Raw genomic sequence first — 12207 nt, forward strand, 5'->3', positions numbered from 1 at the left:
AGTGGCAATAAAGCCGAGCAATCTCTAACAGCCTTGGGAGCATGTTGCAGTGCAGAAGGGGTCTCCACAGCCCCTCACGGGTCCTTGCTTCCACGTGCCCAGAACTCTGCCTAGGTAGGCTGTGTCAATCCTGCAGCTTCGGGCCCAGCCCTCCTGCCTTGCTTATCTCAGTAGAAGACCCGATGGTCTGAGCAAGCCGCGGTTCTGCCACTGGGAGCAAGTCTCATGGTTCGCCTTTGGCATCTTACTGGAGTGGATCCCGCTTCCGTGTCTTGTTATCTCAGCTTGGTTTCCTGGGAGACAGCCTGCGGCAGGGTTGGCCACAAGGAGAAGCTGTCCCTCTGAATAGTGCTTCCAGAAGAGTGAAGGCAGCAGACGGCTGGAGAGCACCAGGGCACACTGCCTCCAGGGCTGGAAGGGCCCAGCCTTGTCCCGAGGCGAGGCAAGCCCGGCATCTAACCCTCACGCAGCAGCCACTGGAAGCAGTGACTGCCTCGGGCAGAGAATGATTCTCAGCAGGGAGCCTTCAGCATCCCACACCTCTCGCCTGGAGTGGGCTGTGCCCAGGTTTGCATGGGGGCTTCAGCAGGAGGTGCTGCAGCCTCCACTGCACCTAGGTGCAGCTCACCCCAAGCTGGCACTGTGGTGAAGCATGAGTGTAGTCTTCCCTGTGCCTCTGGGAACCCCTAGGGGAATATCACAGGTGGCGGCATCCCCCGGGAAGGTCCTCCAGACACCTGAGCTGTCAGGGACCAGGCCTGGTTTCCTCAGTGTGGCTTATTTTTGTCTATCTGATGCCTGGATTCCTTCCAGGTCCCCTGCCTCACATGTGCTTTGACATCCCAGACTGCCTGACTTACTCTACTTACCCAGTGCCGTGCGCGCTGTGCTTCTCTGTAAAACACAGGTGCATATGAATTACTGCTGCTCAAAACCAGTCCACAATGAACCCGTTGCTTGGTTTCGGCTGGACTGTGCTGCAGTATCAAGCCCTCAGATTGCCATAGCTTGTCACATGCAGGTGTAATTTTCTGGGGGAAATGTCCTACTATGGGCAGCTCAATTTCATTTGGTGGGGCCACCACCTCAGTACAGATTCCTAGGCCATTGTGATGGGGTCAACAAGTCAGAGGGTCTCAAAGGTCTACTCACGACCTTAGCCAGAGGTGAACTCCATCCACAGTCCAGGGAACAACAGGAGTCACATGCTCTGGTCTAATGGCAACAGGGTTGGAATCTGGAGAGGCGCATGGGTATTTAGGGAGCATTGACAATCTGCCAAGGCCGAGTCCACCTACTGTTGAATGTCATTTAATCATCCTTCAGAATTGAGAAAGCCTTCAGAAACATTGTCAAGCCACAAGGGCCACATTCTATTGATTGCTACAGAAAAGCGGTGTAATAAAAAGTGAAAAGATCGATGAATCAGCCAGGAGCCTCAGGAACACGCAGTGGAGCCACCGGCTGGAAGCAGAACTCGGAAGCCCTCAGGCTCCACGTGAGAAATGCCAAGAGCAGGGAAGCTTGTCTCCGCCAGTTTTTGGTTCCAAATGTCTACCAGAATCTATGGCATTTATGTCCTTCGCAGGCAAGACTCATTTGGGTCCTTTGAACTTGTCCTGCTGGAGGTGAACACGGGGGGTGAGCTCGGAAGACCACGTCTGCTCTCCCTGGGAGAACCCCAGGGAGAACTGGCTTCGTTTTTACTGACAAATCAGCCTTTTCATTTACTAACACTTACTTTACCGCCTTTGAATGGCATTTCTGTTTTGATCAAGAACCTCATTCTCCATGCTTTGGTCATACGTGGTTACCTCCTAGGTGCCCTCAGTTGGCTAGATCAGTTAGTGGCTTCAACAACAAAAATTTATTGTCTCAGGGTTTTGGAGGGCTATTAGTAAGTCAGCCAGGATTCTCCAGAGAGACAGAGTCGATACAGGGGTCTTTCCACCTCCCTATCCACCCGTATATCTCAGCTCACGTGACGTTGGGGGTCAAGGAGTCCCTGACCTACCATCTTAAAGAAGGAAGCATTAGGAAGCTGGTGGTGAAGTTCAGTCTGAGGCCAAAGCCTGAGCACCTAGGACGGGATGGGGGGGTGGATGGCGCAGGACCCGCTGGGTAGGAACTGGAGTCTGAAGGCCCAAGAACCGGGAACCCTGGGGTCAGAGGGCAGGGGAGATGAATGTCCAGGCTCAAGCAAGAGCCCAGCTGCCCTTCCTCCCGTTAGGTTCTTTTGGGCCCTCAAAGAATTGGGTGGTGCACATTGGGGAAGGCAGGCTTCTTGCTCAGTCCGTGGGTTCAAATGCTGCTCTTCCAGGAACACTCTGAGAGCACCCAGGAAGAATGCTTTACCAGCTCTCTGGGCACCCCATGCCCAGTCAGGCTGACACCCAGTGAACCATCACAGGGCCTGGAAGTCTGAGCTCAAGTTCAGCAGGTGGACTCTCCTGAGCCCACCAGGGACCCCCTGCTTCTGGTGGTTTGCTGGTCTTCCCGGGCACGTCTTGACTTGTGGAGCCTCACCCCATGCCCGAGTTCCCCTTTCCTTGCTTACCCCGTGGGTGTGTCTGTGTCCTCATTTCCTCTTTTTATAAGGACCCCTGTCCTCCTGGCTTAGGGCAATCCATACTCTGGTGTCACCTCATCTGCAACAACCCTGATCTCACAAGGGTTTGTTTTCTGAGTTACCAGGGGTTAGAAATCAAACGTAACATTTTTAGGGGGTCATTTCAGTCTATCCCTGTGTTGTCAATGAACAGCAGGAGGAATAAAGGCACTTCTCCACCTGTACTTTCTCCTTCAAGTGTTTTTGATGCCACTTGAAGACAGTGTCTCCACACTTGTCATACTAGGGTGGACACCCACTGAAGGGATTCTTTGGAAGTAATGTCAAAGTTGAGAAAAAGAAGGCACCTTGGAGTGGCGGGAGTGTGATGAGGAACAGGGAACTTTCCCAAGAAGCCTCCGAGAGGCTGTGCCACTCACCTGGAGCTGTGACCTGCTTCTGAGCAGACCAGAGCCACAGGTGGGCGGAGGACGAGAGTGTACATCCCATTTCCCATTCCCAGCTCCACAAATCTCCCCAGGTTCCCGTGTGTCTCTAAGGAGAGGGAATCGGCATGGGCTCTAACATTTATTTCTGGCTACTCTCTAGAAACAGAAAATTGGATTTAAGTTAAAAATTCAAAGAAATCACAAGAACATAAATTTTCTCTACTTATAAAATGTGATAACAAATTTACACAATTCCATTGTCTATTTTTACTTTTAAATTTTAAGCCGTGAATGTGCTCCTTGAGTTTCTCTCAATTTTGTGTCTAGAAAAAAAATTTCCAAATGGATTCCCATTTTTTCCACCCATTTATCTCTGGGTTGTTTTCCTCAAGCACAGAGTAGGCCCACAGGAGGTCACTACCAAGACTTGTTCAGTCTGTGATGACAGAGCCATGCTGTGACAGGCACAGACCCTTAACAATGGGCAATGTGTCAGTCAGCTTTCTGTTGCCATCACAAAACACCTGAGAGAAACAAGGAGGAAGGTTTTATTGTGATTCATGATTTCAGAGAGCCACCTGTGATTGCATGGCCCAGGCTTTAAGGTCTGTGGAAAGGCAGTGTGTCATGGTAAAGGTGTGTGGTGGAGGACAGCTGCTCATCTCAAGCTGGTCAGGAAGCAAAGAAGGAGAAAGAAGAGCCTGGATCCCAGTATTCCCTTCCAGGGCGCGTGCCTAGTGACCTACTACTTCCAACCAGCACCCCCCTTCCCAATATACCATCAGCTGGGCATCAGGCCTGCGGCACAGGAGCCTTGGGGGGCACTGGTGATCTAAATTGCTATAGGCATCTTTTAAAACCTAGTAGACATGACTGCCCTTGGGGAGATGGGTCAGTCATGACATGGGCAGGGGTGGAAGACCAGCCATGAGTGGTGGGCATGATCTTAGAGCCATGTTGCTAACAAAAACTGGGACAGTTTCACAGAGGCACCAAAAAAACAGTTTTACTCACTGTTCATTGAGCACTTACTATGCTCAAATCTCTGTGGGAGAATCCACGGATGAAATGTCTGCATCACTATCTTATAGACTCTCTCTCTCTCTTTCTCTCTCTCTGCACTGGAGATTGAACCCAGGGGCACTTAAACACTGAGCCACATCCACAACTCTTTTTAATTTTTTTTATTATTATGAGACAGAATCTCCATAAGTTCCTGAGGCCGGCCTTGAACATGCAATACTTCTGCTTACCCCAGTTGCTGAGAATATAGGTATTTACCACCATGCCTGGCTAAGACTCTAAAGATCTAAGATTCAGAACATAAATACCCCAAACACAAAGGGTGGTAGACGCCATAATCCACATAGAAATAAACTAACACCTGTGTTCAGAGACCCAGGCACAGAGTGGGTGATGGTGAACTTGGAAGACTTCTAGACAAACTCGTACCAGAGGTGCATTCTGCAGCCTGCTGCCAATTGTGTTCTCACTGCCAATGTGCTTCCTTCTAATCTCTCCAACAGCAATGGCATTAGCAGGGGCACATGGAACAGGTGGTGAAGTACACGCCACCCATGAGCACTTGGTCTTAGCTGCACAGTCGGGTGAGGGTTTGGTTTTGCACCCAGCCCCATATGGCCCTCAGCAGTCCCCCCAACTTGACTTCTATACCTCTGTGTGCTTCAACAGAGACTGCTTGATCTGTAAGTGCCCTGTGCACCTTCCGTTCTTTATGCACTAGCATGCACCCGTGTGCACTAATCATTCATTTATAAGTAGGCCTTATTCCAGGACTCCCCAGGACCCCGCCAGGCTATGGGAGGTGTGAATATATTCCCCCACAAACTCAGGCAATCAGCCAAAACTTTTCATCTTCTGGAGAGAGGCTGGAGTAACAAAGTGCTGTTGTCAGGATTCTTCACATTGTTCACTTTTCTTAAATAATGACATTTCTACAAAGAATTTGACTGAAACGGAGACATCAGAAGGCAAGTGCTTGTTCTTATTTAACAGAAAACTCCTCAATGCAGATGAGACTGATTTGGGGGTGGGGTGGGGATAAAGATGTGAATGTAGCAGAGAAAGACAAATTATGCAGAGTTTCAAGACGGTTAAAAACCTTCTGTTTTAAATCTTGGGAGAAATGAGATGAACAGAAATCAAGGACTGTGGAGTCTCCATTTGCCAGAAATGTTATTTGATTTATTTGATCCCTCCCAGGAACTCTAGGACATGCATAATATTGCCACCTGCACTTTCCAGATAAGAAAATGGAGTCACAAAGCAGTTGAGTAACCTGCTTCAGGTCACCTGGCTAGTGGTGGTGGAGCTTGAATTCAGACCAGGCAGGGTGGAGGCATCAAGGAAGGACGATGCTGCAGTAGGTGTTTTCTAGACTCCTGGAGAAGATTCTGCGTGTCCTGTGTTTCATGCGCCTTTGTAGGCTTGCTTCTTACATGCATGTCTGAAGTCATTTAGCTTTGAGAGGGAGTGGTAGGAAGACTATTTAGGAATTCCACGTTCAGTGATAGATCTTAGACCCTAAAGACCCAGAAATCTTAAGAAACAATCTACTCTGTCTGCATCCCAGATAGTCACAGCCTGGCTGGCCATCAGGTTGCCCTCTCTTCTCCGTTCCCGAACACGACCAGGTAGTAGGGTGAAAACACGATTCTTGTTGCCACGACAGACCATCCAGGTGAGGCTCTGCTAAGGCAGGCCCTTGCTCTCATCTGTCTGGCCCCTGGCCAGCAGTATTCACCTCTAGAGCCCTGGCTGCTCTGCTCGAGGCTCTCTCTAGCACCTCGATAAGAGCGGTAGGGTGGGGTCACCCATTTCCTTCCTTTTTGCTGATATTGGTTCCCCCTGAGCAAGAACCAGGGGGCCACCAGCCCTGGGGGGACCTGGGCGCTCTCACAGGGCCTGGGGCAGGGAGCCCGGGCCCCGGTTTGGCCGGGCGCTGAGGCGGCGGGCGCGGCGGGACGGCAGGGGGCGCTGGCGGTGGGGCCGGGCCGGTCTCCGCGCGCCCTCGCGGTGTGCGCGCTCGCGCCCCCGCGGCCGCCGCTCCCCGCGCGGGCTGCGCTCAGGGCGGAGGGCGGGGAGGGAATAAAGGGCGGCTGCCGAGCGGGCCGGCGGGCGGCGCGGTGCGGAGGCGCGGACCGTGGGCATCGGCACCCCGCAGCCGGTTTCGGTCGGAGCCGCACGCCACAGTGGAGCGGGAGCCCGGGCCGCGCGGGACCAGGTGGGTGACGCGCGCGTCCCTTTGTGTCGGCATCACTGGAGCCGGCGGCGGCGCGGGGAAGGCGGGACGCGGCGCTGCGCAGCCAGCCTCAGGGTCGCGGCCGCGACTGCCCAGCGGATCCTGCTGGGCGCTCGGGTCCCGGCGGGGCAGGGGAGAGCAGCGGCCGCCTGGGGTGGGGACCGGCCGGTTTCGGGCCCAGGACACCCGCCCTGCCCTCTGTGGCCCGATCGGGATGGCGCCTGCGACCCCGGCGCGGTTGCCACTTTCGAAACCTCGCGCCCCGGGCCCCGTCCCCGGCTCGGCGGGGTGGGGGTCTGCAGCGCAGCTGGGTCCCTGCGCTCCGGGCCAGGTCCCGCGGGCTCGGGGCTGGCTCCTCCCGCCACCGCGTCCTGGACAGGGCGAGAGCTCCCGGAGGGGCCCATGGCGCCGAAGGGCAGGTCCGGCCCAGGGCGTCCCCCGAGGTGCACACCAGGGTCGGTGTCGCGACTCTCCGCACCCCTGCCTACCCCTACCTGCCTTTCCCGGTGCCACTGCCACCAGCCCTCCCTGCCCGCCCCCATACCGCCTTCCCTGGTGGCAGGGACTACCCGCTCGCCGGAGTAGTTCCCTGCAGGTCTGTCCCACTCTGCCCTCCACAGTCACTCCCTGGCCACCCACACCATCCGATTTGAGGGCTTGTGCAAGCTGGAGGCTTCTTGCTCCTAGAGGAAGAATGACTTATTTTGCTCCAGTGGTCTTCACAGGCGTGTCTTAGGATGTCATCTCCAAAAGTTTGTTCTCTCCGTTTTATTCCAGATTGGGGGTGGTGCTCCTTGAAATGCTGTTCCCAGCCTGCGTTGTGCAGGGTCAACGGAGAGTTAGATAAGACCCCAAGGAAGCATCAAGGAGGAATCCCTCCTGCCCCTGTGGTGGGGAGCCGGACTGGACCCCACACTGGAAGGAGACCTGACATCTTTCATTGGACAGTTTTTTTCCTGGAGTGTAGCCTGGGAGATGGAATGAGCACTGGTCCCAGGGAATGGGACAGGGTGAGAGTAGTCAGCAGATGAAGTGTGTTAGTAACTTGCCAGGCAAAGGGCAGGGGGTCTGGACACCCTGGGGGCTGTGGGAGTCTTCAGGAGGGAGAGCAAAGGAGAACTGGGTCAGGGCCATGTGAGGGAGGGCCCTTGGGTTCGAGGTGGGCAAGGTGAAGATGGTAGGAAGGGCCCCTTGGGAGGGAAATGCCTTACAAATGAATGTGTGCGCCTGACCTTTCCCAGTGACTCCAAAGGGGAGACCAGAGACTTGCTTATTGTGTCCTCTTCTCCAGTGTGTGATTTGGGACCAGGTCTGGGCACTTTTCTAGTGCCTTCAGCGGCTTTATTTTTATTATTAGTCTTTAAATAGTGTAAAAGAAATATGGCTGGAGAGGTCAACTGGGGACAAATCCTGAAGTTTTTGAATTCCAGGGCTTTGGGCTTCACTCCGTGGTGTTGGGAGCCATTGATGGTTTTGGAGGAAAGTGGGCAGTCTGAGCCCTTCTGCAGAGTGGTTACTGCAGTGGGGTGGGGGCTCAGGCTGACCTGGCGTACGGTGACCATTGTGGACCTGAGAGACAGACTCTCCAAGGGTGTGACCTTCTACCTACAGTACTTGCCAGAGTCCACGTGGAGTGGGGACCACTTGAGAAACTGGGTATACAGAGTCCAGTTTGAATGGAATGGAAAATTTCCAGAATCAGCACAATTTGAGTTTCTGCAGTATGTGCTCTTAAAGATGCCCTAGTTCTGGTGTTGGTACCCCTCCCTGGGGGGGGAACTACCTAAGGGTACGCTCAGATGAATGCTGCAATGCATGGGGGTTTTGGAAACCCAAGAGTCCTGACAAATGTATTTTATAAGCATATTCTGGTACCCTTGGTTTGCTAGCTTCTAATCCCTGTTTTCAGACTGTTCCTAGACCACAGAACTTCTCTTGGGGACTTAGTGTAGCTTGGGGCTTTGAAAGGCCTTCACACACTCTTAACTGGAAGCTGTGGAGTTTTGCAGTCGGTGTCCAGCCAGCCTGGCAGATCAAGGCCAGAAGCTGTGAGCCAGGCCGCCCAGAGAAGCTGTTTTTCCCACTGTGGTTCCTATTTGGCTTAGCTGCCTTCTTTTGTTCAACTTTCTCCTCCCTGCTGGGAGGATGCCTCTCTCTACCACTGGGAGTCACAGAAGTAGGTGGGACCTTGCAGACAGCCCTCAGGATGGTCAGGAGGAAGTAGGGCTGGAGAGTGGGCAGGTAGTGCTGGTCAAGTGGTGTGGTGCTGCAGTAGGTCTAGTCTGGCACCAGGACTCAGGTCCTTTCTCTCCCTCTGCTCTTGCAGCAGGCTGGGAGTGTTTGCTCCTTGGGGAACCTGAATATCTGAAACCTCTTGGGGATATTGCACCTCAGAACTTGCCAGGCCATCAGACCCCCCTGATTTCCTGGAGAGTGGGATCTCAGAATCTGCCTAGAGACTGTGAGAGAGTAGAATCTTTTCAGACTATCCCTGTTTCCTCTGGGTCCCTTTCTACCTTCGAGATCCAAGAACTATGTCATTTGAGGTGCTTTCAGAGCCAGGCTCCTTCACTGACCTGGCCTTGCTGGTCCACAGGAGTACCTTTTCTTAATTAGTTGGAGAAATTAAATTGAAGCAACTATTAACACACCTGAGTGCACTGGTGCTGCATGACTCTCTGACCCAGCTGTCTGACCTTGGGTAAGTGTCTTCCCCTTCCTGCGAGGACCCGAGTTCCTTCAGGGTAACATTGACATGTTAGCCTAAATGTTTTTCTAGAGTCAGAAATAAAATTGTGCTGGTTCAGTGGTATTTTCGGGGAGAACCAATATTGCAGAGCAGCTCACCATGTGCAAGCATTTGTAAGGACTCTTTTAAGGAAAAAAATATATATATTTTAACTTTCATAAGGATGGCCTTTCTCCAATGGTATTTGATGAGAAACAGGGCTTTAAGGCAGATTCTTTCCTTCTGTGAATCTGCAGTCTGAATCGGAATGTTCCTCCTGGCTGTTCTGCGGGATTGGGAGAAGGGCTTTCTCTAGGGAGCCAGTTCTGAGCTGGATGCAGTGGTAGCGGGAACACTCAGTTCCTTGAGGGCCCGAGGAAGCTTGGCAACCAGCGTTTTATCGTCTCCTCTGTGTTTGACCCTGGATATGGAGGAGACAGACTTAATATTCATTAAGCGTTGGCTGTGCGCCAGGCCCCAGCATCGGTGATTGGCTTGGATTCTGGAGCAGCTCTCACCCAGCCCAGTGTACACTTACTTGCCTGTTCCTCCTCCTCAGTGGAGCCTGGAGCCGAGGTGTTCCAGGTCTCACTCGTGCTAAGTGCTGAAGTCTGAGTTTGAGCTCAATGGCCTGTGGATAGATAGATGCCATGACCCGGAGGACATGCTGTCGGGGGAGGGGAAGCAGAAGCATTCATTCACAGGTTGCTTGAGCCGTGAAGTCAGGGCAGCATGGAGGGGCACAGAGTGCAGAGGGGCCCTGCTTGCTGGGCTTTGTAGGATGAATTGGAGTTAGCCAGATAAATTGGAGGGTCAAAGTCAAATTCGAGGCCTGAAAATGGCAAGAAACAGCCTGGAGTGGATAGAGAACATAGGAATGGCACAGAGGGGCGGAGCTTATCTGTTGGTTGGATGATGGCAAGTTCCAGGTGGCCCCTTGCCTCTGAGACCTGCTCAGGCTGATCCCCTCTAGCCCCAATATCTTCATTGCTGGCGTCTCCCAAAAAATTCCATCCATGTCTTCCTTTTCATAGCAGTGTTTTGGAGGCCCCTAGAAGTGTTGCCTGCATTTTCTTCCTGTCCCTCCAGTTTGGCTTTGTGGAGGAGGGCTCAGGGGAGGATGGTGGGCTGTCACCTGAAGTGCCTTTGCCCTTAGAGTTCAGGGGCAGGCTCTCCTACTAAGAGTGGCTCATGAGGACAGGGGGACCTCTCCAGGCCTCAGGCCATGTTTGGGAACCATGGAGCCGGGAGCTAGCCCAGATGCAGGCTTTGAGCCAGCACAGCCCTGCAGATAGCTACCTGTGGAGCAAAGGGGGAGCATTCAGGTTCTGAAAGTACCTGGTGACCATTGGCACAGCTAGGTCATGGACTGAGCAGGGTTTGTGTCTGACCTAGGAACATACATGTCTCCCTCAACAGCTGTTGGGAGAATATTTTAGGCTTCCAAAGAGCTGGGTTTCAGCAGTCCTGTGGAGCAGGGCCTGCTAGATGCTAGATAGATGGTTGGTAGGGTTTCCTGGGAGGAGGGAACCTCAGAAACATCAAACTAGAATGTTTTTCAGATGTACTTTGACCCCTGTGAACTGTGCAGACAGCCAGGAACCCCGCCTCTCAGTGCACCTCAGAGTCTGGATATCTCTGGGGTAACATGGCTCATAAGCCTCCTCTCCTGACCCTCAGCCTCTGCCTTGACTGGTCTGCTGTGCACATGTTCTAGAGTGGCACCTCAGATTCCGGTACCACGAGCTAGCCCCACCACCTACCCCTGGGAGATCTGCCCACATCTCCTGAAGGAGAAGAGCCTGCTCTCAGAGGGTGCAGTCTTCCTGTGTCCCCACTCAGCCACAGTGGTGGGAGACACCCCCTTTAAAAATATACAAGTTCAGCAACCAGCTGCCTCTCTTTCCTCAAGTTTAGACTTTCTCTCACACAGGTGTGTGCTGAAGCCAGAATCCATGCAAGTGTTATCAACAGCCACCAACTGGACCATCCTTTGTCTTGTCCGGGTGCCAGACTCTTAGCAATCCTTGAAGGCCCCACACAAATGTCACCGTGTTCTTTACAGGCATGGATTTACCCATGTGGGCCACTGTGGAGATCCAGTCCCCTGAGAATCACCAGGTGGGTGACTAAGCAGGTCCACTCCTGAAGTCCACCAGGTGGGCGACTAAGCAGGTCCACTCCTGAGGACCACCGGGTGGGAGACAGTGCAGGTCCACTCCTGAGGACCACCTGGTGGCTGACTGTGCAGGTCCACTATGGGAATCACCAGGTGGCTGACTGTGCAGGTCCACTCCTGAGGACCACCGGATGGGAGACAGTGCAGGTCCACTCCTGAGGACCACCGGGTAGGAGACAGTGCAGGTCCACTCCTGAGGACCACCGGGTGGGTGACTGTGCAGGTCCACTCCTGAGGACCACCAGGTGGCTGACTGTGCAGGTCCACTATGGGAATCACCAGGTGGCTGACTGTGCAGGTCCACTCCTGAGGACCACCGGGTGGGCGATTGTTCAGGTCCACTCCTGAGGACCACCAGGTGGCTGACTGTGCAGGTCCACTCCTGAGGACCATCGGGTGGGCGGTTGTGCAGGTTCACTCCTGAGGACCACCAGGTGGCTGACTGTGCAGGTCCACTCCTGAGGACCACCAGATGGCTGACTGTGCAGGTCCACTCCTGAGGACCATCGGGTGGGCGGTTGTGCAGGTTCACTCCTGAGGACCACCAGGTGGCTGACTGTGCAGGTCCACTCCTGAGGACCATCGGGTGGGCGGTTGTGCAGGTTCACTCCTGAGGACCACCAGGTGGCTGACTGTGCAGGTCCACTCCTGAGGACCACCGGGTGGGCGGTTATGCAGGTTCACTCCTGAGGACCACCAGGTGGCTGACTGTGCAGGTCCACTCCTGAGGACCACCAGGTGGGCGGTTGTGCAGGTTCACTCCTGAGGACCACCAGGTGGCTGACTGTGCAGGTCCACTCCTGAGGACCACCGGGTGGGCGATTGTTCAGGTCCACTCCTGAGGACCACCAGGTGGCTGACTGTGCAGGTCCACTCCTGAGGACCACCGGGTGGGCGATTGTGCAGGTCCACTCCTGAGGACCACCAGATGGCTGACTGTGCAGGTCCACTCCTCAGGACCACCAGATGGCTGACTGTGCAGGTCCACTCCTGAGGACCATCGGGTGGGCGGTTGTGCAGGTTCACTCCTGAGGACCACCA

At 54.0% G+C, this 12207-nt stretch overlaps 1 protein-coding gene across 2 annotated transcripts in view; it reads left to right on the forward strand.

Annotated features, from left to right (window-relative positions):
• The first annotated feature begins 6099 nt into the window (after positions 1-6099).
• The window catches only part of Rnf144a (ring finger protein 144A), a 105939-nt gene continuing 99831 nt past the window's right edge, over positions 6100-12207 (forward strand). Inside the window, exon 1 of one of the 2 annotated variants that reach the window (XM_046441192.2) lies at positions 6100-6241. The gene's annotated coding sequence lies outside the window, so the exon portion shown is untranslated. The remainder of the gene's footprint in view (positions 6242-12207) is intronic. The other variant, XM_046441196.2, reaches the window with a different exon arrangement.

Source organism: Marmota monax, unplaced genomic scaffold (assembly GCF_021218885.2).
Source record: "Marmota monax isolate L192 unplaced genomic scaffold, Marmota_monax_Labrador192_F-V1.1 WCK01_AAM20220418_F8-fsc00010, whole genome shotgun sequence".
Lineage (NCBI taxonomy): Eukaryota > Metazoa > Chordata > Mammalia > Rodentia > Sciuridae > Marmota > Marmota monax.